This window comes from Dasypus novemcinctus, chromosome 15 (assembly GCF_030445035.2).
Source record: "Dasypus novemcinctus isolate mDasNov1 chromosome 15, mDasNov1.1.hap2, whole genome shotgun sequence".
Classification (NCBI taxonomy): Eukaryota; Metazoa; Chordata; class Mammalia; order Cingulata; family Dasypodidae; genus Dasypus; species Dasypus novemcinctus.
The window spans coordinates 52,672,516-52,700,438 of record NC_080687.1 but is presented as its reverse complement, the minus strand read 5'-3'; the positions used below and the strand labels follow the sequence as shown (position 1 = coordinate 52,700,438).

Sequence of the window (27,923 nt, the reverse complement as noted above, 5' to 3'; positions counted from 1 at the left end):
ATCACATGAGCCTTAAAAGAGGAACCATGTTTCCTTAGGAAAATTAGGCAAAGCTAACAGCCAGAAAGGTAATGGAGAAATCGGTCCTAGAACAGTAAGTTTCTAAATTCTGCCAACAACCTGAATCATTCTCACCTAGAGTCTTCAGAAAGGAAAGTAGCTCAGCTGAAAACTATTTCAAGCTTGGGAGGTCTAAGTCCTGCTTGACTTCTGATCTACAGCAACAGAGAGATAATAACTTTATTTTGTTTTAAATTGTTACATTTCTGGAAATTTGTTATGGCAGCAATAGAGAGCCAAACAGTTATTATTATATTCTAACACCCAGGAAATACATGACTGAATTGAAAATTGTTTTCATTATCAGAAAGTAAGGAATTACATATCTCTGTGGATAGTAAAGAGATGCTAATATTATAATGAAATGTCAATCATTTCTTAGGGCAAATGCATAAACTATGATTTGACTTCTATTAGATTCACTCTTTTGTCAGAGCATTCATTTCCTAAGAGATTTTGTAGTGTCTGTTTGAGAACCTTCAAGTGGTATTCTCATATGCATGGATTTTGAAATTGTTCTTACTAGGCAACATTTACTTATTTCCAAATGTCTCCTGTAACTTGTACTGAGTTTAGAGAAGGAATGAGATATCCAATGACCAAAATTTAGGCTTAACCACTTAGGAAACTTTTTAAATCAATTTGTGGTTATATTTATCAAGGCATTTTAGAGAGTATAAAGTGAAACAATGTGCTGCAGCAAGTAGAAAATATAGTAAATAAGGAAATAAAGATAATTTAATTTTATTAATGAGTGTGTGTATATATAATATATATAGTATATATAATGTATATATATAATATATAAAATATATAATGTATATATAATATATAATATATATGCACACACACATAAATATACTGGGAAAAAATTCTTCTTAATAGAGAAATTCCAATTAACATCATATTATTGTTTGTTTTATATTGCACAATCAACATTTTAGCAATAGGCATGAGTTAGACTCTGAGCTCTCTGCTGTTTAAAATTGTTAGACATTGTACACAAGATTCAGAAAATTTCCAGGACTCAATTTCCTCATTTGTAAAATGAACAATGATAATTTCTTCCCTAGGTTTGTTAGAAAGATTAATTAAGAGAGTGAATATGAAATTATTAGTCTTATGACCACAATGTAGTAATCTAAACATTCATTAGATATTGTTGGAATAATTAATGTAATAATTTCATTATTACCTATTATATAAAACTCCACCAAATTATGAAGGTCCCTATTCTCTTTCTGCTGTTGTTCATATATTTCCAGTTTTACATATTTTCAAACACAGCAGAGATAGACTTTTGTATTGGATTGCTTTCTCTTAATATGTTGCCTTATAACATCTATAAATTCTTGATGAAACAATTTACCTTTGACTTCCCAATTGTTGCATGGACAAATCCAATTATTTGTAGTAAAAATTACTGTGATAAATATCTTTGAACATAGACAATTTTCTAACTTTTGAAACTGTTTCCTTAACATAACTTGCAAAGAGCAGAAGTTATATATATATTTTCCACCCTGCACCCCCCCACACAGCTTGCTTGCCGTCCGCTCTGTGTCCATTCACTGTGCATTCTATTGGGTATTTGTATTTATTTTTCTTTATTTCCCTCCCCGCCCCTTGTGACTTGCTGGTTGTCTGCTCTCTGTGTCCATTCGTTGTGCACTCTTCTGTGGTTTTACTTGTCTCCCTTTTTGTTGCATCACCTTTGCTGAGTCGGCTCTCTGTGGTGCTTGCAGGCCAGAGGTGCTCCATGGTGCTTGCAGGCCAGGCGACTCTCCAAGGTGCTTGTGGGCCAATGGGTCTCCACAGTGTGTGGGGGAGCCTGCCGTTACAAGGAGGCCCTGGGATGCAAACCCAGGGCCTCCCATATGGTAAATGGGAGCCCAACTGATTGAGCCACAGCAGCTTCTCAGAACTTATATATTAAAAAATAATGTAATACTGGATTGCTTACTTATTGATTAGATGAATAATATTCCTAAACTTCCAAACTTGGTGTGTTTTCATTTACATTTTCTTATGATTATTGGCTTTGTTCATTTTACATAAATTTGTTTATTCTTCCTTTGATTCTCACATTATCTTTAACATTATAAATATTATATGCTTCAAGTTTCTCATGTATTTGTATAAATCTTTCTATTACCCATACCAAATTTTAATTTAATACTAGTAGAGGCTTTTCTAAATCCAATTTTATTTATTCAGTTACTTTTCATTCTGTGAAAGTTTCATAGTTTTAGTAAGCCAAATAGTACATTTCTTCCTCAATGATTTCTTAATTGCTTAAAAATTTAGACAATTATTACCCTCATAATAATAATCCAGTTAGTCATTACTTCTATTTTTCACTTGTTCTTTTAAATTTCTTTGGCTCTCTATTTCAATTCTGTCTAAACGAATTTGCTGTGATGATGGAAATGTTCTAAATTGCACTATGCAATACAGTAGTGACTAGCCCAATGTAGTTATTGAGTACTTGATATGAGACCTGCGGGACTATTGTTGAAACTCCTGGTCTTACAGTTACATATTTACTTCTATCTGTATAAGAAAAGAAGATTGGATACAGAGATCTTTTAACTGTCCACATATTCCAGAAAATGGAGGGACTTCAACAAAAACAAAGATTAAACAAAACGGACACTTCTCTACTGGGGTCACACATAAAATCCAGCATGACAGAATGCGCAGTCATATATTGCAAAAGGATTAAATAGACAAATGTCCCAAACCTATAATCTGCATACCCAATCCCTTTTTTCTCCAATGGAGATGAAGCTATCAATGGCCTACTAATTATAATTAACTAATGATCAGACACATCAGGATAAATCCTGAATGTGGAAATGAAAACTTATATTTAAGACTAACATTCTTCCTGCTTCCATCTTTAACTTCCTCCTGTCTACTGTCAAAACACAGCCAGCATGATCACTTTAATACCTAAGCCAGGTAATGTCACGTCACTTTTCTACTCAATACCTCCAGTGGATTCCCTTTCACCCAGAGTGAAAGTGGAAAATTGTAAGAGATACCACTGGGCTTGGGCTCTGCCATTCTCATGTTAAAATTAATGTACTTTCTACTCAAACCAAGTTCTTCACCAATGATACCATAATACTTGCATTTCTGTATGCCAGAACTATAGGGGCCACCCTTGAAAATCTCTCCCCCAAGTCCCCAATATCCAATCCATCAAATTTTGTCATTTTTTCTCCCATCACACAAAACTATGTTTTTTTTCCCCATTCACTGTTACCATCTGTACAAGATGCATTGTCTCATGCCTGAACTACTGCATTAGCCTTTGAATATTTTCATCTCATTCCAGCAACTTTACTGAACTATACTCTTCACTCTTATCAGGGGATAAGTTCTGGGGGGGGGTGGGTGGGAGTGGGGTGGGGAGTTGGGCTGGGGGGGGGCAACTTCTGCAAAAAGAAATCTGATCAGGTTGGACTCATTCATAACTTCTTCAGTTTTCTATTGGTTTTATGATAATTTTTAAATTCTAGAAAATGCCCTACAATGTCACCTTGTATGATTTGACCTCTGATTACTTTCATCCTGATAACTTTCTCTTCCACCACTTCCTCTTTGTGCTCTTCCAGCTCCAGCTCATATCACAGTTCTTGAAGCCACTGAACAATAACCATCCCATCCCACTCTGCACCCACAAAATGCATACACATTCCTGGTGACAGCACCTTAAGTGGATAATTTCTAATTAGCTCTCTTTTCTCAGCTCAGACATAACTTCCTTAGAAATGCCATCCTCTGTCTTTCTTTATCAGGTTGGACCCATCTACTGGATGTTTTAAATTAACCATCCATCTTAGAACTGATTTTCCCTATTATTTATCATAAATTGCAATCACATTTTTCTAATTAATATCTGTCACTATTACTATACTATACTACCCTATATTATACTATTCTCTATTATACTATATTAAACTGTAAACACTAGGAGAAAAAGCATTGTGTATACTTTGCTAAGATTTTATTGAGTAGATTCTCAAATATTTATTGAATAAATGCACCCTCATTAATTTTTATTTCAAACTTATAATTTCTTCTAAGAAGCCTGAAATTTAATATCAGTTAGTTTGAGTTTCTCACCCCTTTTTCTTGCATTTTATCTCATTTTGGTGGGTTTTACATGACAACAAAATATCAATAAAATGTTTTACCTTGTTTCTCTCTGTCCTCCATTCTAGATTTAAAAATCCATTATTCCTTCTGGTCCTTGGTAACTGATCTGATCAAATTGGAAGTTACTGAGACAGCTCTCATTCATTACTCTGGGGTTGCTTAAGGTCTGGTAGTGCTGCCAGTTGAGGACATAGGGACATTTCTGCTTTTTTTTTTTAAGATTTATTTATTTATTTATTTTTCTCCCCTTGCACCCTGCCCCGGTTGTCTTTTCTCTGTGTCTATTTGTTGTGTCTTCTTCTTTCTCCACTTCTGTTGTTGTCAGTGGCACAGGAATCTGTGTTTCTTTTTGTTGCAGCATCTTGTTGTGTCAGCTCTCCATGTGTGTGGCACTATTCTTGGGCAGGCTGCACTTTCTTTCACACTGGATGGTTCTCCTTACGGGGCGCACTCCTTGCACGTGGGGCTCCCCTACACAGGGTACACCCTGCATGGCAGGGCACTCCTTGCGCGCATCAGCACTGTGCATGGGCCAGCTCCACACAGGTCAAGGAGGCGGGGGGTTTGAACCTTGGACCTCCCATGTGGTAGATGGGTGCCCTAACCATTGGGCCAAGTCTGCTTCCCTATTTCTGCCTATTTTACTCTCTGGTGAGCACAGATATCATTGGCAATTGTCTTTTTTGCTTAATCTCATTATGTAAACTTATGATTCCTGGGATTTTCTCACCTTTCAGAACATTGCCTGGGAAATGAGGTACAGGCCCTGTTTCTTCAGGAACCATAATCCCTATTTTGTTTGGTCATTTTAGGGGAATCATTTCCTAGCTTCAAAGGGAATGCTTTGCCTCTCTCAATCTGAATGAATTTAATTGATAATCACTATTTCTGTATTTTTTTTCCTCAGATACCTCTATCATAACATCTACTATGTAGATTTGAAGGTTTCTTTTTCTCGTTAACTCCTTCCCTGGTGCAATAAACCTGAGAAAAGGAAGAGACCACATAAATGAAAAGGGGAGTGGACTGAAAGTGCAGTTGGAAAAGGAAAAAATCACAAGGAAAAATAAATAACACTATCCTGCTATCTACTTATTCTAAATACTAGACAACATACCACCATATACCATTTTATTACTAGAAAAAAAAATAATCCATCTTTAACAATGAAAGAAAAAAATCTGTCTATGAGATTTAGTATGCTTCCAATAATGAATACTCATTAGGAAACTAAAGCCTAGCAAGGATTGGAAACTGAGAGTAAGTTTTGAGCTTTTTTTCTGCTATTCTAATATAGAAACTTATATTTACATTTTAGCAAATTACTGCTTTGTTTTTATCATTCTAAGGGCCTCTTGTTATTCAAAGGTAAATTGAAGATTCTATTATAAAAAGCAGAGTTTCAAGACAATGAACACTTAAATTGCTCTGCATAATATTGTGAAGAGTTTTCTTCTTTGTAGAAGGAAATTTTTCCTTGCTGTTTATTAATCTTTTCTCAGAAGTTATCCAGAGGAAAGTTGGAGTAGCTGCAGGTCAATGGCGAAGAATGGAAAAGTAGTCACTTCATGCCAGGGATGAGCATCTATAGGGGGACACTATTTGATGTTTTAAACTTAACCGCTGGTGACTTCAGATGTTTAATGGTTCAGTTTTGTGTATAGAACCAATAAGAAAGATTAATGTGTTCTCATAGATTATTCTGGCTGTAAATGGAGGAAGGTTGGCAGAAAACCATGGTCAATTTAAAACAGTGGCTAAAGGATAGAGCTTTTTTTTTCCCTGAGGAAAACAGGAAGGAATTTCCACTCTGAGAGGAATAAATCAATGGATGAATTGTGAGGTTGTGGACTGGGGACTTCTGTGTAAGAGAGATAATGAATAGCTCTCTCTACTAAAAGGAGTGAAGAAAGCCTCTCCAGGACCGGAAACTGAAGAAAAGAAAGGTCTGGTAGGCAACACCAGGATAGAAACTTCATCAAAAGACACTAAATGCATGTGAGTGTGTGATATTGTAATTCATTCATGTTATTTATTAAGGTCTCATTAAATGTGTTTATTTTATATATGTAGTAGGAAAATAAATGATGTACCCATTTCTGAGCTTACTGTGAAAGAATAGAAGTATACAGAAATTAAGTGAATAATGAACAAATAACACCTGCAAAGAAGTGTAAGCCACTGGCTGGTATTGATGTGGGCTATGGGTGGGAGGCTCTTTATCTCTTCAGAGATAACCTAAGCTGCCTGACTTGTGAGTGTGAGACGGTAAGAGGCTGCAGTCCTGCCCTTGGTGACAATGGCAATGACTACAGTCCCAGGAAGCAGTTTAACAATGTAAGGTCTATAAACTTTAAGTATTTAGGGAAATGCAAACAAAATATGCTAAAAGCTTATCTAGAATGTATGAAGTCCATGCTAAAGGCTTACCTAGAATGTGGAAGATATATATGCTAATTCAAGCCTATTGAGAACTGAAACAAAGGGACCATTTGGCCTTTCCCCTCTGTATAAAAGGGATTCAAAAATCTTGTTCAGGGCTCGGGATTGAAACAGAAAGCTCCCAAGTCCAGCCGGCCGTCAAATCGTTCCTGAGTCCTGGCCTCTCTATATGCAAATAATTGAACCTCTCTCAAATTCTACAACATTTTTGGCGACCACAAAGGGACTGCAAATGAAGTTCAGAGATGGTAGCATTTTGCTGCCCCTTCCAAATCCCCGAGGAAGCTGGGAGGACTTGGGTGAACCCCAAATCTTGGTGTCCCTGGATTAAATTTAATCCAGAAAAGATGTGGGCTCCACCAGAATCTTCTGGCAAAAATTGAGGGCAATGGAAAGTCTGAAGAGAAAGATTCTGGGAACGAAAAAAACTCTGAACATGGAAGAAGGTAAGACTTCCCGGGTGAGCACAGTCTGGAAAGCCCTAGCTAAATTGCTAGGAAGGGGAGGCTGATCACCTCCCAAGAGAACCCTAGTAGCCCCAGAAAATTGGGGGGAAGCCTTTCTTTCTAGGCCTGGGAAAAGGAGAAAAACCAGGGAAAAGCCCTGGTGTTTTAGGTTTGTCTGACTACATGTTAAAAGCTGGTACTGGTCTCACATCCACTGAAGGAGTGGAGTCTTGATTTTAATAGGAAGGGCTGTTTATAGGTTCGAGTCCTAATGTCCTGGAGAAAAACCGGGAAAAAGCCTTGGTGTTTTGGGTTTGTCTAACTGCATGTTAGAATCTGGTACTAGTCTTATATCCACTAAAGGAGTGGAGGCTTGATGTTAATAGCAAGGGCTGTTAATAGGTTCGAGTCCTAACATCCTGGAAATTGGTCTGGATTTAAAATAAAAAAAACAAAACAAAACAACCAAAACTTGGTTACAGGAAAATGGATCAGCTTTTCCAGTGGAGCTTGGTCTGGGTGTAAAGTTAAATAGTGGAAAAAGTCTAGCTGAAATCTTTTGTTATGGTGTTAAATTGTGAATGAATTCACTTTATACCAAATGTTAAGTGTTCTAAGGTTTGTGATGGCTGTGAGGGCAGCCATGCTGAAAAAATGTATATAGAACTTGTGGGTCAGATTAGTGACCTTTGTGCTTCTGTCTGTGTCAGCTCAATGCTAGTGTTGGAGTTGTGTCATTATGTAAAGTAGAATGCAGTAGAGCTAGAACCCTCCCTTGCCATTGGCAAAACTGAGGAGTCTGGATGTTTGCAGAGTCTAGATGTTTGTGCATGCTCTGCTGTCTTGTCTCTGGTCTGCCCTTTTGCTGGGGCTTGAAGGCCATCTGTGTCTGTGCCACATACCCAAGTTTGTTGGGGCTGCCCCAGTCAGGGTGGCTGGGTCCCCGGGAGATTTGCTGAATTTGAGTAGGTTCTGTATGCCCATTTTGGCCTGAAAGCTGGAAAGGGGGGAGCGACTTGCCCCTTTCCAGTGAGTCCGCACTTTCTATTCATAAGCCGCATCCCTATTTGATTGTTGTGCACCTGACTGCCTGGAAGAGGGGGAAGTGAAGAGGGTGAAAACAGAATCAGAATAAATGCAGTAAAGTTCCCTCCCTAGGGTGTCAAAGCCAAAATACGTTTGCATTCTGCCCAAGTTCTTAGAATGTATTATAGTAACTTTAAGTAAGAGAATGTGTTCTGTGAAGGTAAAATTTGTCTTATAGGTATAAATAATTATAAAAGTTTAACAAAGCATTGTTTAAATTAAGATATTTAAATGGCTAATTGCAGAAAGTCATTATTAAACAAAAACTGAATTGATAATAATAATAAAAAGTAATTTTATAACAAAAAAATTTGCCGGCAGCCAGCCTTCCTTGCCAACTTGCTTCCAAAAAAACCTGTTTCTGGTATTACATGCTACTAAGTATTTAAAGTGAAGAAAAGTTAATTATTTTAACAAGCCTTGTCACAGTGTGGGCTTGCCCGGAGGGCCGCTGCAGGGGTGGTGTGGGCTCGGGCGGAGGGCTGCAACACGCGGAGGGGCCTTCCGAGAAGGCGCTCTGGGGCCGGCAAGGTGCGGAGGATGCGTGGTAGGAAGAAGACTATCGAGGAGACCAGGATCTTTGTGCAAGTCTGATTTATTCAGGAAGTACAGCGGTTAATATAGGGCGAAGATGGGGGAGGGGGAGGGGGCTTGGCCGGGGGGCGGCAGACGGCTGATAGGTTCATGCAGGGGTGCATCACTGGTTGCGGGCAGAAGACGGGGTAGCCAGGGTTCTCGGCGGCAGCAAGGCGGGGCTGTCATGGCGTGGCGGTGGCCCTCGGGGGAGAGGCGGGGTTAGGCCACCGAGGGGGAAGCGGGTGCAGCTGGGCAGAGGGACGGGCAGTACGCCCGAACCCCAAGCGGAGGGCCTTAACGCCCGTTCCCGCCACCCGGGTTCGACTCGCACTGGCGCCTGGAGACGAGCCGGCCCTTGCTGTCGCCGCGCTCCCACATGGTGCCACTCTATAAAGCTTGTTTAGTATTCATGGAAATTATATGTTATAAGAAGTTTGCCTGGTAACTTAGTATGTGGGATATATAGAATGTGTTTTTATTGTTAAGGAAACAGAAGATGATTTTGTCCTAAGATAAAATGATTGATTATTGGAAAGAGTAGAGTGTGGGACAAAACCTGAATGAATACTGAAAGTGTAGAAGGTTTGTGGAAGGAAAATTTTTATGATTAAAATTGAGTAAGATCAGTGTACAAAGAAAATCTGTTTTATCAAAATAGCTTCTTGTGCTTTAACTTCATCATTTTCTCAGTGATTAAAGAAGAGTCTTACCTCTTTTAAAAGAACATTATGTTCTAGAAATCAAATCCTGAAAAGTAGCTTTTTATTTCAAACTAACTGCAAGAGATTTATTCTTTTACCTTAAAAGAAAAATTAAAGTAATGGATAATTTCATTTAATATGTTATAAGTCTAATGAAAGGTGTTTAAAGGTGTTATAAAATTAACACAAGTTTTAAAAAATTAATAAAAACTGTAACTAAGTTAAAATCATTTATAAGTGCATTTATATTATAAAACAGTGAAAAGATAACTGAAATTAAAGCTGGGTGAATTTAACCTGAAACTATTATTTAAGTGTAAATTCTAAGCTAACCTTTCCTTTGTTTATGGTTACTTCAAGCCTAACCTCACCCTTTGCCTTTGTCTATGTTTTTTTTCATAATAGTTTCTGCCCCTACAGGCCAGAGAAGAGCTGGGACATCACTGTCTCCTGTCCTGGTATTAGTAACCCTTTCTCTCATGAATTCAAGTATAAACTAAATAAATAAATTGCTGCCTGATGGAATAAGGTTAAATGACCACTGGAGTTTTATTATCTCCAAAATCAAAGGGGGGTTGAGGGAGAGAAGTCTGCTGTGATGGTCAGTGTTCCTAAAAGTGGCAATTCATGAGAGAAACCAGTCTGTCTCCCTGAGGCTTCAAATAGCCTCAGTAAATATATATAAAATTAATCTTGTTGTTTACCCAAAATTCTGCTAAATTCAAAGTAAAATATAAAGTTCTGAAACAAAAAATGGTGCTAAAGCATTGAGGACATTTTGGTTACAATCCATTAATTAAGAAAGAAAATTCTTGTGTAAAACTGCACGGTCATAATGTAAAACTGCACAGTCATAGTGTAAATTAAGAAAAGTTTCAAGAGTCTTTGAAATGTTTTGCAGTCACACTTGTTTTGTAAAAATTAGAAGTTAAAAGTAACTAAAGTTATGTTTTTGTGTCAAACTATTCATTGTCTGCCTATTTGCTCAAATTGTTGAGGTTAAATATGCAGTTATATAAGTAATATGTATTTCTGGACCCCAAATTAAGCTAAACAGTATATAAAATAATGTGAATTATAAGTAATATCAATGAGTTGTGTTTCTGTGTCTAACTCTTTGTGTCTGCCCATTTGCTCAGTGTATGTCTTCATGCACCAGGATAATATCAAATTAACAAATTAAAATTCTTAAAAGAGCTCTATTCAAATTGTTAAAAATTAAATATACAGTTATATATGTAAATAAATATTCTTAAAGCCCAAATTAAACTCAGCAGGATGAAAAAGTCATATAGAAATCTGATTTTAGAAACAATTGGGAAAGGACCTCCTCTTTGCAAGAGCTTTAAAGGCAAGACTAGGTATGGCAGATTAAATCTATCTACTAGGCTAGGAAAGTAAAAAGCAGTTTGCCCTGTAATTTCCCAGTTTAAACCTTTTGTCAGCCATAAAATGTAAAAAAAAAATAAAGATTAGGTTAATTTTCACATAAGGGAAAAAAGTGTTGATTGGTGTAACCCGTCAGCCTGCTGCCTCAGTCTCCCACTCCTGGGTTGGACAGCAGTGGAGGAGACCAGCTTAGGCCAGTCCTATGGGCAAGGGAAGGATGCCCGAGAAGGAGCTAAGTTGGTGCCATTTCAGCACTAAATTCTATTCCTTATTTGACAAAGGGGAGTAGGTAAAAGCTAAAATGGTTGGAATGTGATAGAGGAAGCAGTTAAATCACAAACTTTGCGGGGAAAGTTAGATCTTCTCAGATAAGCTGTAACTTCTGAAGTATCCAATCTATGGAAAAACAGAGGAAGAGCTTGTGTGCTAGGCTTACGGATATAAATTGTGTCATTTTTCTTTGTTCGGGATGCCAGCCATATCTGCCTCTGCACCCCTTCTTGCAAGACTGAGAATAAATTCTTTTCTTCTCCACAATCTGGTGAGTCTTATTTTCTTCCAGAAGATTTCTTTCCAACAAAATAAATGTAATTAGTGGCTCTATTAACAAATTTCAGTAAGTAAAGGAAAGTCCATAAAAACTATGGAGAGATCTTTCCTGGGTTATGATTAAACAAATTAAGTAATTGTGTAATGTATTTTAAAACCTAGTAGTCAGTATGCTTTTAAATTATTCATTTTCATAACTTAAACAAAGAAAAGAAGTTTTTAGCTTCCTGTAAGAGAAAAAGAGAACATTCCTTGAATAAACTATAATGGTTTCAATTTTATTTAACTTCAGTGTAATCTCCCATATTTCATTTATAAACTAAATTAACATTATATGTACAAAATCTTTAGAGTAATGAAAATTGTAAGTTCACATTGGTGAAATTAGGCTAAAGGAAAAAGATTGTAGATATGCTCTCTTAAATAATTAGAGTAAATTTCTTTGGTTGGTAATTATAATTTAATAAGTTTATTTAAACATGAGGTGGCTAGTCAATGTGGTCATAGTCAATTACGAAGAGTTTGCAAAACATTTTCCAAACTGAAAATGTTTAAATAGTTCTAGTTCTAGAAGTCACTGTTAACTAAAAACTTAGATTGGTATTGGTAGCAGAAATAACTTCATGATAATAAAACCTGTCTGAAGGTCACTGCAAAGTACATATTTAAGTAAATGGTAATAAAAAGTTATCTTGATTCTATTGGAAACCTTCTGTTTTCATTTTAACAATGAAAAATAATTTTTCCCTCTATTACTAAAGTACCTACTGATATCTTCATAATAAAATTGTATAAGTAAACAGTCATTTGATATATGTGTTGCATTAAATTGTTTAAAATATATATAAAAACAAGGAATAAACTTTAACAGTGTCAAACTCTCTTGTGCATTCAAAACAGGCCTTGAATACATTACAGGTGGCCTCTCCATGTGAGTTATTGGCTAGGCTGGTCACTGACCCCTCAATTAAAAATATTTGCTATACCAGCCTCTGGTTATGCTCCTATAGTTGATGGAAACTACGTTGCAGTTTCAAGCTCCTGCAGCAGCCAATAATGACTCGGTACAGCCAAGTGTACAATGGATATCACCTCCAGACTGGCACTGTTTCATAGTGCCAGAGAGCACTATGCACCAGGCTAGTAGAATACTGAAAAATCTCTCTAAGATGAAGGATGCTGCAACTTGCTCACTGCGTTGAAGAACATGCTAAGTGGAGCCATGATACCAGGATACTGTAAGTGAAACTTAAACACAATTGGCATTATGGCCTGCTCTCATGGAGAGATAACATGTAAAGTATTACAAACCTGAAACTTAAAACTATTAATTGCAACTCTAAATCCTTTGCATTAATAATACATTAATTAATATTAAGTGCTGTGCTCTTATCCTGTGCTAAATGTATGCCTAATAATTATAATGTTATCTTTTCTGTTTTGGATCAAGTGTGAAAATATATTGGACATGTTAAATTCCTAGTGAATTCATTTTCTAAACAGTTAATAAACATGTCTGTAGAATGGGGTGGCAGTCTCAGCCAGGCTCAGTCAACTTACTATATTCTACTGTACTCTACTGTGTAGCAAGGGTGAGGCTTGCTTGCTGATGGTGAGTCACCTATTGAACAAGTCAAAATTGCTAGAAATTGTACAAATAAAACCATGGTGTAGAAAACCTTTATTCTGTAGCTCTGATCACTCCCACAGCTGAAAACTAAGGGAATTTCTGACTTGGTGTTCTAATCCTGAATGAAGCCAATAGCCCAGGGAGTGCCAGTTCACCAGGAGCATCTGACGGAGTGAATGAGTGCCAATCATTGAACAGTTTGGAATGTGTCTTCAGACAAAGCTAAGTGTCGGTTGCAATTTCTCTCTAAAGATAAATAACTTAAAAAGGAATATATATGCTGTTCCCACCAGCTTTTAAGAAGGAGTGCCATCTTTCTAAGCACCTGACCTTGTCTGCCTCTGTGGTCCAGTGTCCTCTTTTAAAAACAGGTATTCCAAATTTTTTATTGTTTGTTTCTTTCAGAATGAACACCTTATTAACCATATGAAGACTATGTCCAACTTCATACAGAATGCCAGATCCATCTTCCTCCAGTTAAAATAAAGTAAGAGTTTACACCTTATTCAGCAATGACTATAGCCCATGGCCAGCAGGAAGCAGTTACAGAAAAGAGATCATCGCCCTTCAGCACCCTGTTTAAATTAAAAGTGTAAACTCTTCAAGGGTAAAGTATAATTAATGGATGGATCTGGAACCTGACTGGAAATCCACGTGAGCGCTGGTGGCAGCAGGATGACTGCAAGAGGCCCCTGCCCCACGATTCTGCTATCCAGAATGAAAAGTTCTAAACTTCTAAAAACAGTCCTGGATGCTACACTAAAGATTGATAAATAATCAATCAAAACAACAAACAGCCATCCACCTCATAGCTCCAACAATAATTATGCCCAAGCTTAGCAAGTTAAACTTTGGCAAAGGGGGGAAATGATGTGGGCTATGGGTGGGAGGCTCTTTATCTCTTCAGAGATAACCTAAGCTCTCTGACTTGTGATTGTGAGATGGTAAGAGGCTGCAGTCCTGCCCTTGGTGACAATGACAATGACAATGACTCCAGTCCCAGGAAACAGTTTAACAATGCAAGGTCTATAAACTTTAAGTATTTAGGAGAAATGTAAACAAAATATGCTAAAAGCTTATCTAGAATGTATGAAGTCCATGCTAAAGGCTTACCTAGGATGTGGAAGATATATATGCTAATTGAAGCCTATTGAGAACTGAAACAAAGGGACCATTTGGCCTTTCCTCTCTGTATAAAAGGGATTCAAAAATCTTGTTTGGGGCTCGGGATTGAAACAGAAAGCTCCTGAGTCCAGTTGGCCATCAATAAACCATTTTTCCTTCTCAAAATCGTTCCTGAGTCCTGGCCTTTCTATACACAAATAATTGAACCTCTCTCAAATTCTACAACAGTATGAGGTAATAGATTGAGATGAAATATAAAATTTGGGTCAGTTCCCACTATAATCATTCATTATGGCTGTACACACAGACATGAGGAGAACCTGCAAAAAGACCTAGATTTTCTGTTGGCAAGTGAAATGAGATAAGTATGATACCTGAAACCTGAGGGCCTAAGAATTCCTGGGAAGATTAGATATATATGGCATCCTATCTATGAAGAGGGAGAATCAATCTCCTTGGCATTTCCTCCTGACTCAGATCATGAGCTAGACCTCATTCTTGCTGTTCACTGTTTTCGTCTAAAACATTATCACCTAAGCATAATATCAACAGTAATAGTTTTTTCCCCTGTTGTTAACATTTATTTTTAATTAAAAGAAATTGTTAAAAATAATAAACTATGAAAGAGCAAGAAGTCCACACATTTCAAAAGTTTATTTTATTGATATTACCTGGCCAGCCATGAAAGTTGGCCTGACAAAATATTAATACAAATACAGAGCAATTCTATAAATATATAGATTATCTTATATGTAAATATATAGTAAATATGCTGAAGGTATGCAGTAGAAAAGATGAATTATTCAAGAAAAAGATAATATTATGTGATGAACTTTTGGGAACTGTGTTGAATTTTACAAGGAAATATTCATTCAATTCTGGTGTTGATTCAGAAAAGGAAAAGAAAAAAGAAAGAAAAAAAAAACAGGCATCTGTTCGTGGAGCCATAAATTATATCTTTTTTCCAAAACATTTGAAAAAAAAAAATCTGTGCTTGGTCTTTGGAACATTTTGAGTAAAAATTGTATCCTAATACTAGTTCTGACATTATTTGATTTGTTTCTTACTGGTGAGAATAAACAGATTTTGTCAAACATAATGAACTGATTCTATGCTTTTACTCTAAGGTCATGTTCAGAAGAACAATTGCTAATATAATTAAAGGAGGAAACCATCTTTAATAAAATTAGACATAGCCCCTACATAATTTAGACATAACTGTAAAAGAGATTTCAAGTCTGAACACCAATGTGGATCGATAACATTACCATAATTCTTCCTAATAAAATTTTTTCATTGAGGTTATGATACCCATATAAATTTAAATAAATTAACATCATAAATAATGGTAAATTCAAATAAGAACATTTAGATTATAGACCAAAGAAACTTTATGTATTTATTTGCATTTTTAAAAATCAATAACATACCTGATATTTCATATACCTATTTTCCAATGTTAAAATGATGTTTAACAAGAACGTTACTTTAATTAAATTTACTGAAGCAATTTGCTAAAAGATAAAAGAAAAATGTTACTGTAAACATTTGTTAACATTTAATTCTCTCTGCTTCTATGAAAAAGAGAAACAAAGAAGCAACTCATAATATAGATTAAGATTTCTATATATACATCCTAACTGTAATATAATATTAGAGCAAAAAGATAAAATTTTAAAACACGAGATTTTGTTGAATGTATTAAAAATTTTTGTAAGTATCTGGGAAAAAAAAAGTTGCTTGGGTTTGGTATACTGATAGAAGATTCCGGATTAAGTAGGGAAAGTTTCCAATGAAATGTTGTGATTAAGCCATTGTTTAAGGCAGGATTTCTTAACCAGTGGTTAAGATTTCAAGGGTCTATGACCTTGAAAATAAATCAACTTATCTTTATTTTATCTGACCTCTAACTGAAGTCTAGCATTTCCTTCACCTATAAATGTAATCCAATAAATTACAGTAGTTTTAAATTAATGTCACATTACAGTTGTTGCATATCTTGAAAATCGCTTACTCTCATCCATATTTCAAAATTATGGTAGTTGCTAGACCCAACTAGTCATAAAACTATCTGCCACTACATTCTGAGAAGAGGTTCATGGTTTTCACCTGATTGGCAAAAGTGCCCATGGAGCAAAAAAATTTAAGAACCCCTGATTTAAGGAATTAAAATCACTCAGTATGAGCAGAGAGAAAGGAATGAAGTCATTCAGTATCATTAATTCATTATATGTGATAGATGATGTACATTGCAATGTCTCTTTGTAATAATCCCCCAAAACTCACCGAGAAAATGTTAATCCTATTTTACAGATAAAGTCTGTAGATGAAGAAGTTCCAGGCCCAAGAACACAAATATTGTAAGTACTTATGTCAAATTTGTAATCATAGATTTTCTATCATTCAAATTCTATCTTCTTTCTGGTATATCATACTATATTGCAGTGTTGGCATTACAAGTTTTAATAGTTAATATATCCTAAGTCTTTTTCATTGTATCTTAATTAAAATCAGTACTGCCTTGAGATTAGTGTGCTTGAAAGCAACAAAAATAGTAGATTTAAAAAGTTACAAAACAGTTTTAATGAAGTAGATTATAAAAGTCAATGTGCTCATTAATTCTGTGCATTTCAAAAGAATAGTGCAAGGATGAAAACATTTTTGAAGGAAATAAATGGGAGCATTCTAATGGGCAACAGTAAGACATAGTAAAGTGTATGGAAATATTTGACTTTCTTATGTTTCTGTCTTTCTATATTAAGCATACTGTCCAATGTTAACACTGTGTGATCAGGTGTGAACTAAAAGCGGCAATAGCCTCTTTCCTCTTTTGACTCTGAAGTAAAATTCATTCACTATACAATCAAAACAATGTTTATTATGAAATTAAAAAGCCAAAGGCCAGAAAGATGCTGGATAGGGGACAAAATTTGGAAAAGTGATAATAGACAATTTTGCATATTTACTGTAAGCCTGAGAGTGAGGCAGTCATTAAAAAGCAAATGGGGAAGTGGATGTAGCTCAGTGGTTGAGGCCTGCTTCCTTTTTAAATTCGTAATGAACATTGTTTTGCTTCATCAAAACTCTTTTGCTAGTAATAATATTGCCAAGTCGCATGGCAAGTATATATTCACCTTCCTTAGGAACTACCAAACAGTCCTCCATGGTGGCTGTATAATGATACAGTGAATTCCTATCTCATCATATCCTTTCCAATATTTACAGTGTTCTGACTTTTTAATAGTGGCCAGTCTAATAGATGTGAAATGATATCTCATTGTAGTTTTGCATTTTGGTTTGCATTTCCCTAATCGCTAGTGGTATTGAACATTTTTCATGTTTCTTCACCATTTTTAAGTAAGTTTTTACCCCAAGTCAAATTGCATTTGGTACTCATGAGTGACTAACTTTATTTGGGGGGTGGGTGGCAGTTGTGTTATTTTATTTACTTATTTATTTGTGATATAATTGGCAAAAAATAAATGCATGCTATTAAGGGCTGAAATTTGATAAATTTTGATAAATTTTGACATATGTAAATACCCATGAAAAAATCACTACAATCATGATAAGGAACATTCCCATCATTCCACAATATTTCCTAATGGCCTGTGTAATTCCCCCTTCTCCCCAACCAAACATGCTCATTTCTAAGCAACCACTGATCTCTTTATGTCTTTTCAATGTTTTAGCCATACCTTTTGATGCACAAGTATTTTAAATTTTTATGAAGCCCAATTTGCTCTTTGTTATTTTATGGACGGTGCTTTTGCATAATCCAAGATTAGAAAGCCTATCTCCTGGAGGTATTTTAGGTTTTAGTTTTGCATTTAGGTTTATGATACATTTTGAGTTTTTTAAAAATAAACTGTGAGGTATGTATGAAGGTAAATGTTTTCATATGGACTAACAATCATTCCAGTACTGTGTATTGAAATAACTATCTTTCTCCTCTTAATTGTACTTTTGTCAAGAGTCAGTTTTCCATTAATTGTGCATCTTTTTCTTTACACTCTATTACATAGATCTACTCATTTCTCTTTATGCGAAAATCACATTTTTTTTATTGCTCAGTTTATAATAAGACTTTAAATCAGGTAACTTTAATTCTCCAAATTTGTTATCCTTTTTAAAGTTGACTTCACAATACTATGTTCTTTCCATATCCATATTAATGTTTTTGAATCAGCTTGCAAATTTCTAAAAAAGAAACCTGGGGACTTTTGAATGGAAATTGTTATAGCCATAGACCACTTTGATCTTCTGTGTCCTTTCATCCAATAGATTTCTATGATTTTGGTATAAGGATAATAATTATTTCATAGAATGAATTGAGAAATACTTATTCCTCTGTAAATTTCTGGAATATTTTGTGTAGTATTGGTATTATTATTTTTTCTTTAAGGTATGTATTAATCAGGGTTCTCTAGGGAATTAGAATCAAAAGGAGGTATTTGTAAATAGTATGAGATTTTATAAGTCTCTCATGTGAGGATGCACAAGTCCAGGTTCCTCAGGCAGGCTGCAAACCAGGGGCTCTGATGAAACTCCGATGAAGGTCCTTGATAAGTTTCCAGGAGTTATTGGCTGTCCAAAGATGAGCTGGGAAATTCTCTCTGAATGCTGAAATCACTTCCCCTTTTAGGGCATTCAACTGATTGGATAAAACCTCACTCATTGCTGATGGCAGTCTCCCTGGTTGATGCAAATATAATCAGCCATCCATGCAGTAAACTCACTGATGACTAAAGCTCATAAACGTCCTTGTATTACAATTAGGCCAGTGCTTGCTTAACCAAAAAACTGGGAACAATTACCTGGCTCAGTTGACACATTAGCCTAACCATGAAATGGTGTGACAAAGTTAACCAGTGAAAATATCTGGTCCTAGAGATTTCTCTGAGGGTAGGACTCCCCACAATTTCAATACCTGTTAGTAGATATAAGGAAAATCAGATCTTTTTCTTTGTGAATGGGATTTGGTAGTTCCTCTCCTTCAAGGAATTTGTCTATTGTACAAATATTGGCATAAAGTTATTCATAATAATTCCTTATTATCCTTTAAAGATTTGCAAAAAAATGTAGTAATAGCATCTCTTTCATTTTTAATAATGATAATTTATGTCTTCTTTCTATTTTCCTGGTCAGTTTGGCTTAACATTTGTCAACTGTTTGATTTTCTTAAATAATCAATTTTCTGTTTAATTATTTTACTCACTTGGTTTTCCAATCATTGACTCCTACTTTGAACTTAAATATTTCTCTTCACCTGTCTAATTTGCATTTGTTCATTATTCCCTTGTTTTCTAATATGTACATTTCATGCTATAAATTTCCCTTAGAGTCCACTTTAGCAACAATCTCCCAATTTGATATTGTATTAAATTTTCATTCAGTTCAAAATATTTTCTAAGTTTACTTTTTTTCCAAATTTCTTTTTTGCCTATGGGTTATTTATACAATGTTAGTAACTTTCTCAAACATTAAGAGATTTTTTCATTTCTATTTCTGTCACTGATTTTTTATTTAATTCCATTATAGTCAGAGAACAGTTTTTATATGAGTAGAATCCTTTTAGATGTATAGAGATTCATTTTGTGGGTAGGCATGTATTTATATTAGTAAATGAGCCACATGGAACTTGTAAAGAAGTATATTCTCTTTGAATGGCAATTAGCTCAATTTGGTTGATAATGTTGTTCAGGTCATCTAGAGCTGTATTGATATGTTATCTCCTTGTTTGTCCAATAATTAGGAATAAGGTATCAAAATCTCTGAATATAATTGTAGAATTTTCTATTTCTTTTTACAACATTAATGCTTTTTGCTTCATATAAAATGAGGATCTGTAATTAGGTCCATAGATACTTAGAATTTTTATTTCCTTTTGATGAATTGACACCTTACAATATTATTATATACTATTATCTATAGTCCAAAATTTGCCATAGGATTCACTGATTGTATTGTACATTCCTATATGTTTCTTTAAATTTTATAGTCCTAACATATGTACAAAATATTTTTTTAAAAATTGGATTGTCTTTTTGTTGTTGAGTTCAATGATTTCATTTATATTCTGAATATTTAACCCTTATCTGATATCTGGTTTCAATATTTTCTCCCATTGTATAGGCTGTCATTTTACTTTGATGATAAACTCTTTTGATATGTAAAAGTTTTTAATTTTGATAAGGTCCCATTTATCTTTTTTCTATGAAGTAAAAGTTTTGGTAATAGATTGTGGTGATGATAGCACAATATTGTTTATGTAATTAATATAACAAAATAGTACACATGAAAGTGGTTAAGTTAGGAAACAACATTGTTTAAATTTTATGGAAAGGTTTTTATTGAGGTATTTTCATTATTGTTGTTTTATATTTACACAGACACACACACACTAGCTTAGTGAACACATGCCTGGTATTTGAGGACACAAGAAAGGCTGACGAAACACTGTCATTATCCTCGTTCTTCCCATGCTGTAACATCAGCAGGACTGCTAGGAACACAAAGATGGTATTAATCCAGATGTTTTCTTATTCAGATTTCAGGCTGTCTGGCTGCCTTTTAAAACATGACGGACATTTTCACAGTTTACAAACAGCATTCCCTTTAAAATAATCTACCTTACTAACACCTTTCATGTTAAGTTTACACCTGTTGGCATTTTTAGAAACTGTGTTACAAACCTCTGGGAATATAAATGTAATGAGATCCTGACAGTTTCCTATCTTTAAACAAGAGAATACTGTCAATGTGAGATGACACCTTCCAGGTAATACTGATGAAGTCAGCTCGATATAGCAAACTAATTGCAAAATGTGTTTTGCTGACAAATTATAAACTGTTCTTATACATACTGCACAAAAATAATGTAGTTTAGAGCATTGACTGTATTGAATAAGTATAAAATTGCTGTACCTAGCACTTTTTAGGCTACTGATATGAAATACCTCTAATATATCATATCTATCACTAAAATACAATCATCTTTTCTTCTGATTTTTTGCAATAATACATAAAAATAAGTAATTTTAAGACCATATATGGCAAATATAGTTGGTAAGCTTATCAATAAAAATAAAGTTTTATTTAACTATAGTAAGAGAAGAAATGTTTGATTAAATCGAATTCCCAGGGAGTACAATAAAATCTTCTGCCAGTCTGTTTTATCTTTTAAAAACTAAAGTTGTTTTTTGTCATTTTGTTTGTTTTTCTATAATATGATAAATTAGAATGTTGAAGTTTTTCATAATTCTCTTTTCACAGCTCACTGATAAGATATAAAATCAGAAAATGTATATAGCAAATTTGATTGAAAGCTTAAAATTTAAACCCTGATAACTTGAAATTTACTAACATCTAGTAAATTGGATTTTTAAATAACATCCTAAAATGATACAAAGTTATATGTTTGAATATTTTAAATTCTGACTAGTTCTTTTGTCATAGACTTAAATGAGATAGAAAAACTGTCTCTTTCCTTCAAGATATGTAAGGTGAATTTTTGGTAATGCTCACTGTTCTGTTAATGTAATATAATGACATTTAACTTTTTGTGTCTCAAATTGTGAAACTAATTTTAACTTAAGTCCTAGTATATTAACATGTATCTAGGCGAATCAAAAGTTTTATATAAAATTCTTAAATTTATTTATGCAGTACCTTTTAATATTTTCTATTTTATTTAATTTTATTTTTTATTATTCTCATATAAAAATATTGTTCATTATGAATTAAATTAATTTCACAACCTGAGACTCTACTTTGGAAAAACACTGATCCACAATATATAGATCCTTTCAGGGAGTAATTAGAGAAAAGGAGAAAGAGTTAAAATAATCTTCCTTTGAAATAAGTAGAAAATAAGTTATCAATTTACATCTGTAACTTATGCAAATGTGTATAAATCAACTAAGTAGCTTATGAGTAAAATTCATTTGTTTTTTTCAATTCCAGGTAATTTGGTACAGAAATGTGCTATTTTTCTATTAATTTTATTTTCATAGAATTTTTTCTATAATTCTTAGGTCATTATTTTCATATATTAATTTGAATACCATTTCCATTAATATGGCTAAAATGGTTATTTTGATTAAATCATCCCATTAAAAAACTGGAAGTGAAAAATTATTTAATATTTTAAAAATCATCAAAAAGCTAAAAAGATAATTAGAAAAAACACCAATCTCAAATCAAAGTAAAGTAAGAATCACAAAGGTTGAGCAGAGGACTAAAACTGCATTTGAACTGAGTGCATTTGTCCAACTGAAGGGGGTCATCACCACTAGACAGTCCCTACAAGTGATGCTTGAGAGAGTTGTGTATATTGAAAGCAAAGGAGAGTAGGCAATGGAGTGAAGCCACATTAAGAAATAAATATCTCTGGTGAGGGTAACAACATAGATAAATATAAATAGCAGTGCTATTGAATTTTGGTTGTTAACTCCACTTATTACTTTCTATAGATCTATAAGGTAAATGCATAAAATAAAATGATAAAGATGTTTTGGACTCATGATGTATAAACCTATAATTTGTGATAAGAACTACATAAACATGAGAAGCAGAGGGGTTTAGAAACACAATTTGTGTATACTTTTGAAATTAAGTTGGTATAAAAGCAAATGATATGGTTATAGATTTAGAATGTTAAGTTTAAGTCCAATGGTAACATCAAAGAAAATATTGAAGGACAGGTAGCTCATTGTAAGAAAGAAAGCTGCACCTTTAAGAGAACAAAAGCTTTCCAGATTGTGGAGGAGAAAAGAGCTTCATTAACTATCCTGCAAGAATGGTCCCATGACCTGGATAAAATAGCCAGCAAGTCAAACAATAAGAAACAATGACATTTATACCCTAAACCTAACATGCAGTTCCCTCCCTTGTTCCCCACTGATTGGGTACTTCAAGGGTTACTGTTTATCAAAGATGTCTAATTAACTTACATGGGATTCCACTCTGAGTCTCTGCTCCCATTCCCTACATTCTGTTCACTCAGGGCTGCTGCTTTTACTACTGGAGCTGCTTTTCAAATTCATCACCACTTCTCACCACTAGCCCCACCCTCGCTTTGGCCCAGCCATTGCTTTGGTGTTACTTTTCAAATTTTTGACACCAAAGCCACTAGATCCCCTTTCCCTCCCTCCTCCAACTATAGAATTGGCTATGGCTTCACCTGTATGTGAAAACTAAACTTAACCCTTTCCTTACAAATCCCCCCTCTTACTTTTAGACTCTTTAGTTTACACAATTAAACTTCTTAAATCTGCTAAGAGCCTCCTCACATTATTCATCGTAGAGATCCTCCTCTTTAAGGGGTACCAGTTGTTTTGCTTGTACTGTATGGTCATGTGTTTGGTTAGGACTGTTTCAACGAGTTTTTGAGTTAACCCTTGCGCACATGGGATGATGCAATATCCAACTGCTATGAGTAGCCCAGCTATGATGATAAGGGAAGTCAGGACAGATAGTGCCACTACTTTCCATTTTCCAAACCAGTTCTCTAATCACTCTGAGTGGGTTGTCAATGCCAGAATGTTCTGCTAGCTCTTCAGATAAGGTTGTTAAGCCTTGCAAGACTTTGGTAATAGTCTTGTCTGGGGTCATATTATTGGGATGAATGTACAGCAACTACCTCCAATCATAATACAGATGCCTTCTTTCTCTGCTAGAAACAAGTCTAGGGCTATCCTATTTCCCCATGTCATCTGGCTAGTAGCATCCAACTGTTCTATTTCCTTAACTGCATCCCTAGTATAATTGGTAAATCTTTGTTGATTATATAGTATATATAGTTAATCCCATCTACTTTTTTTAAATGATGATATCAGAACAAGAATGAGTCAAATCCTGCAGCTACCTGATTTCTAGCTTTAACTTCATTTGGGACTCCCCAGGGAACTCCTGTACTATCTAGATAAATTCAATCATCAAAGGAACCAGGTAAACTTTCTTTTCTCTTTCTGTGGTGGTTTTTCAAATGCCAGAGCAAATGGGATGGCCAGTTGAACCAGAGCACAGGTCCTTCCCACTTCTCAGGTAACACTGGTTGGAGGACACCCTCACCACTGCACCACCAAAGGTCTACTTGGGGTATGGCCAAAATGGAGAAATTGCCAGTACTATCCTCACTCACATTCCATACTCATGTACACAAGGCTGTGGTCCCAAAGTCCTGGAGCCCCTTTCCCCATCTAGATAGACAGGCAGAGTGACTCTCAGTGACTCTGGACATAGATATTTATTTTGCCCACTCAGTCACCTTGATGTCCTAAATCCCACATTTTATCACTTGGCAGGCACCAAACTGCACAGTCTGGGAGTCTAGGCCTTCAGTTATATTTACTATCAATTTAATGGGACTTCTCATGACCCAAATCTGAAACATCATAGTCAATATAATTATTCTCATTTTCAGAAACTTTAAATTCTTCATCTGCTAGTCTTTTAAGGCACTAGAAAAAGTGGATATAGGTAACAGCCTGCCCTCTAACTGGAGGTATACCTTCCCCCAAAGTTCACTGATACAGACTCCAACCAGTCCCTCCCCCTTTCCTGATATGCTCTCCCAACTATTGCCTTCTCAGAGTGATCCTTAAGGGATCAGAGGTTGGAGTTATTTCCCAGGACTTGGACAGTATTGTTGGGTACTTATCATGTAGTTTGGGTACTCGTCCTTTTACTCAAGAGTAGTAGGTCCAGCCTTTTACTGTTGTCCAGACTGCAGTTTCAGTTGTCAACAAAACTTCATAGGGTCTTTCCCACGTCAGCTGAGATTTGGACTCATTCCATGACCTGATTATGATCAAACTGCTGAGTTGGTGTTGATGGACAGTGAATTTTAGAGGTGGGGTCTGGGCCGGCAACCACAATGCCTGAGGGATGACAAAATAGAGGACAAAGCCAGAATATAATTCTTAAGGAAGAGATCCTTTGACTTTAAGGAATGGAGATCTCCAGTCTTCCTAGGAAAAGGCAAGCCAAAATGTATTTCATAAGGAGAGATTCCCAGTTCTTTCTTAGGGACAGTTTTAATTCTCAATAGAGCTATGGGTAAGCACTTAACCCAGGGTAATTTTGTTTCTAAAACCAACTTAGAAAGATGTTTCTTTAAGACTTGATTCACTCTCTCCACTCTCCTTGAAGACATCAGATGCCGAGGTGTATGGAAGTTCTTTGTGACACCCAGACTTAGCATAACATTCTGCAGTACATGGGAGGTAAAGTGGCTACCATTGTCAGAGTCTATATTTTCCACTAACCCATAACCAGGAATGATTTGCTTAAGGATAATTTTAGAAGTTTCTGATGCTGTAGCTAAGGCCAGAGGGTATGCCTCCACCCATCCTGTCAGATGATTCACTATAACCATAACATACCTAAACCACCCATTGGGGGCATTTCAGTGTAATCAACCTGGATATTCTGTAATGGCCTGAGACCCAGCTCCCTTTCCTTTGTTCTTCTTCCTTAAAACTTTCTTACTGACCTTTTGGAAAATTGTACGTTGTTCACTTATTTGTTTAGCTACAGTATAAAGGCCTATGCATCCAAAATACTTAAGAACCAGATCAAACATGGCCTGTATTCCCTAATGACTCCCTTAGTGTAAGAATGCTAATACCTCTCTCATCACTTGCTTTTTCAACATTTGCCTGCCTTATGGAGGAACTACCTCCTTTGAACCTCTAGGGTCACTCCTAACTGCTCCAGCTCTTTCACCTCCTTTTCATAGAATGTGGGAACCCTAAACTCTTCAGCAATGAAGGGCATCAGGATCATCAACTTCAAAGGAGAACCAAAGGAGGCTTCCCTAACCTCTTTATCTGCTAATCTATTGCTCTTTGCTTCAAACATATGACCTTTCTGGTGTCCATTTACATGCACCATTGATATTTCCTTAGGTAAGAGTAGATTGGCCAATACTTGCCCTTTTCCTTTGCTGTTTATCAATCCCCTCTCTTCCCAAATTTTCCCAAAGTTATGGGCTACCCTAAAGGCATACTTAGAGCCAGTGTAGACTCTATCATCCTTTTCCTCTAATAATTTGAGGGTTTGATTTATTGCATACAATTCACAAGTTTGAGCTGACCAGTCATTGGGCAATTGGCCAGCTTCTTTCACCTCATAAGTTAGTCCATCTACAATTGCATAGCCATTGTACCTCATTCCTTCTGGGCCCTGGGTGGGCCTGTCTATGAGTAATTTTCCCCCCAAGTGCAGGAGAAGGTCTTCTAGGTCAGACTGGACTCAGGTCTGATTCTTAATCAGGTCTTAACAATCATGTTCAGGAACCTCCAGTTGATCAAGTCCCTTCCAAAGGAAGGAGGCTGGGTTTAGGCTATGGCCTGTTGTCAATACCAAGTAATTTTTTTGCATTAGGATAGCCTCATAGTTCAGAATTTGGGAATCAGGCAGCCACATTCCCGCTTTTCTGAGACAAAATAGTTCTGACCCGATGAGGGGTGATAACAACTAAATCTCCTCTGAAAGTCAGCTTCTTGCTCTCTTCTACCAAGAGAGCAGTTGTTGTCAATGAATCTAGGCCATCCCCTGGATACTGGATCCTGGATTTTGGAAAGGAAGGCTACAGGTCTCCTTTGACCTCCCCAGATTTGGGTTAGAACCCCCAAAGCTGTCCCTTTATCTACTGTAACAAACAGGTGGAAAAGTTTCTTAAGGGAAAAGTTCTTAAGGAAAGGAGGGATAGAGCAGGGTTCTGCACCAATTCCCCTTTGAGCCCCTCTAATGTCTCTATTTCCCCTTCTTTCCATTCTAATTTGTTGGGTTCTTCCTCCAACAGTTTTTTTTTCCATTATTTTTCATTTTTTAAATTATTTTTAAAGATACATAGATCACACAAAATGTTACAATAAAGAATATAAGAGGTTACCATATACCCCATAATCTCTTAGTTTGCATGTGTCTATCCATAATCTATAATACCCTACCAATCCCAATATTTTACTTAGTTCTCTTTTTGTCTAGGGACAATTCAATTATGGCCTGAATTCTCTCTGAATTTATCCTCCTCTTTCCCTCACTAATGAGATGGCCCAGGTGATTGACTTCCCTTTCTACAAATTTTAATTTACTTTTTGATAATCTTAACCTTTGATCTTCCAAGAAGTTCAATAGATTCTTTGTAGGGCCACTGACTGCCTTTCTTCAACTGATACAAGCAGATCATCTATATATTGTAAAAGGATTTCAGATGGAGTTGAAAATTTCTCTAATACTTTATCTAGTTCTTGCCTGAAGAGATTGGGGGATTCCGTAAAACCCTGGGGTAAAACTGTCCATCTATATTGCTGCCTTCTTCCAGTGAAGGGATCCTCTCATTCGAATGTGAACCAGTCTCTACTCACTGGGTCAAGGGGACAGGCCCAAAAGGCATCCTTCAGATCTACTACATTAAACCATTTATAATGATAGAGAACCTTACTGAGGAGGTGTAAGGGTTAGGGACTACAGGATGCTGAACCTGGACAATTTGGTTGATCAACTACCATCTGATTTTTGACAGGTAAAATAAGAGAATTAAAGGGGGACATACAGTTTTCCAAGAGTCCAGCTTGAAGAAGATCCTCAATGATGGGTTGAATTCCCTGTCTCTCTTTTAGAGAAATGGGATATTGTTTCTGACAAACAACTTCCCCTTCCTTCTTCAATTTGATTTTAATATGGAGAACCTGCAACCACCCCCCCATTCCCTTCCTCCACCCATACTTCCTCCTTGATGTC

The 27,923-nt window shown here is 35.7% G+C and overlaps 1 long non-coding RNA gene across 2 annotated transcripts in view; it reads left to right on the top strand.

The window, feature by feature from the left end:
* Nucleotides 1-27,923, top strand: part of LOC111767268 (uncharacterized) — a 131,723-nt gene that overhangs the window by 62,855 nt on the left and 40,945 nt on the right. For both annotated transcript variants that reach the window (XR_009180627.2, XR_009180628.2), the window contains 2 exons: nucleotides 13,452-13,533; nucleotides 16,485-16,531. This is a non-coding gene — a long non-coding RNA (uncharacterized lncRNA). The remainder of the gene's footprint in view (nucleotides 1-13,451; nucleotides 13,534-16,484; nucleotides 16,532-27,923) is intronic.